This window comes from Kryptolebias marmoratus, linkage group LG3, assembly GCF_001649575.2.
Source record: "Kryptolebias marmoratus isolate JLee-2015 linkage group LG3, ASM164957v2, whole genome shotgun sequence".
Classification (NCBI taxonomy): Eukaryota; Metazoa; Chordata; class Actinopteri; order Cyprinodontiformes; family Rivulidae; genus Kryptolebias; species Kryptolebias marmoratus.
Window position 1 is genome coordinate 5121069 of NC_051432.1, and position 1994 is coordinate 5123062.

Below are 1994 nucleotides of genomic sequence, written 5' to 3' on the forward strand. Positions count from 1 at the left end.
TTTTCTTTTTTCAAATTTCATTCTTGTTTTTCCTTGGAAAATAGCTTTTTTTGGACAACTATACCTTTTTGTCTTGGATGCTGTGCAGCTGGATTGATTTTTTCCAATACTTTTTACATTATACTCTTTTGTTATGATGCGTAACCATAGCAACGGGGTGGTTTACAACAGGGAGCAACTGATTAACATTGCAGAAGCAGAAATGATACGACAACTGAAGCCAGAAATCCCAGATGAATTGAAAAGGAGGCGTCGTGGATCAAGAGCAGGAGCAAAGAGGAGAGCGAGAAGGAGGAAGTTCAAACCATCTCTGCCATCCATCATCATGGGCAACGTGAGATCGTTAGCTAACAAGTTGGATGAACTTCAAGCCCTGATAAGAACCCAGCAAGAGTATCGGGAATGAAGTATTATGTGTTTTACTGAGACATGGCTGCAGGATCATATCCCCGACTCCAACGTCTCTCTGCCGGGCTTCCTGACTATACAGGCAGATCGAGATTTAATAAGTAACAGGAAAAGGAAAGGAGGTGGATTGGCAGTCTCTTTAGTCAAAGGCTTCTTCAGATTAGCTGTAAAACGGACCGCTACAGGAGATCTTTCCTGCCCACAGCCATCACCATCTATAATAACTCCTTGATTTAAATGAGCTACGTGAACATTTAATTTCCCTTTGGGATTAATAAAGTATTTTTGAATTGAATTTGAATTGAATTGCAAAAAAGCCAATGGTCTCCTACTTGTAGGAAGTCTGAACAAACATTTGAGAACAAACATAAGCTACAGCTACAACATTATCCTGCTCACAAGCTTCTGTGTTAAAGAAGGGGTAAACCCCACAACCTATGCAAAGTTTTTTCCTGCTCCATCAAAAACAAAAAATACTGTTTCTACATTGCTTCAGAAGATGTTCCTGGTAAAAGAAAGCAGTGTCTGAAGCATCCCCTTGGCTAAATCAGTGAAGTGTGGAGAGAGAAGATGAACACTTTGGCAAGGTCCTCAATTCAGACAAAGAACAAGCCTGAAGTGTTTTACATCTTAGCTTTACACTGATTTGTAACCACAGTAGCTGCTTTGTTCTGTGGGTGGTGGTGGGAGCCTGGCAAGGACAGGAAGGAAGATTCAAAGCAAATATTAAATTGATTAATACAAAATGTTTTGGCAAACATTAAAGCCATAATAGCTGTCAAATTATATGACTTTTCAGTCTTTTTGATTAGAATTTTTATGCTTTTAACAATTTCTATACTATTAAATTATTGTTTGGAGGTTAATATAACTCAATCTTATCAGGGTTTTAGTACAAATTGTGTTAGAAAACAGCAAATATTCCTTTGTTTACAATTAAATGCAATGTTCCAACATTTGCTTGAGAAATCTGCTATCACACCTAGAGATTGATGAGAAACAACAACAATGCTAGGGCAAGGAGCAGCTAAGATAACAGGTCAAGGGGGCTATATCATCATCTCCACCATCCAAGTATAGTACCAAGCTCCATTGAGAAGCCCTGAGAAACTGAATACAAGGGCAGACCTAAAAATGAAGATCATGATCAAGTTAAAAACCTATGACATGCACCCCTTTTTAAGGCTAAGTGACAAAGTACCCTCTGAAAGTCTGCTAGAAGATGTGAATGCAGCACTGCTAAGTATCCCTACTGACACCATCACAGAGACTAATAAGCTTGTACACACCACAGCAACACTGATACTTGACATACTTGGCTATAAGATCAAACCTACAAGCAAAAAGGAGCATTGTCCCCCATGGAGGAGGCTGGAAGCTAAGGTAGGTTGGTAGGTACATTTATTTATATAGCACTTTTCAGCACAAGGCAACTCAAAGTGCTTTACAACACAAGAACAAAATTACAGACAAAGTTACAGAACATGATAATGACAGGTACTAATTGTCTAAATAAGCTAAGCTAAACCAACAGATCTAAGCATGACTAAATGTGCAGAACTAAACTAAGCTAAAACTAACGGTAC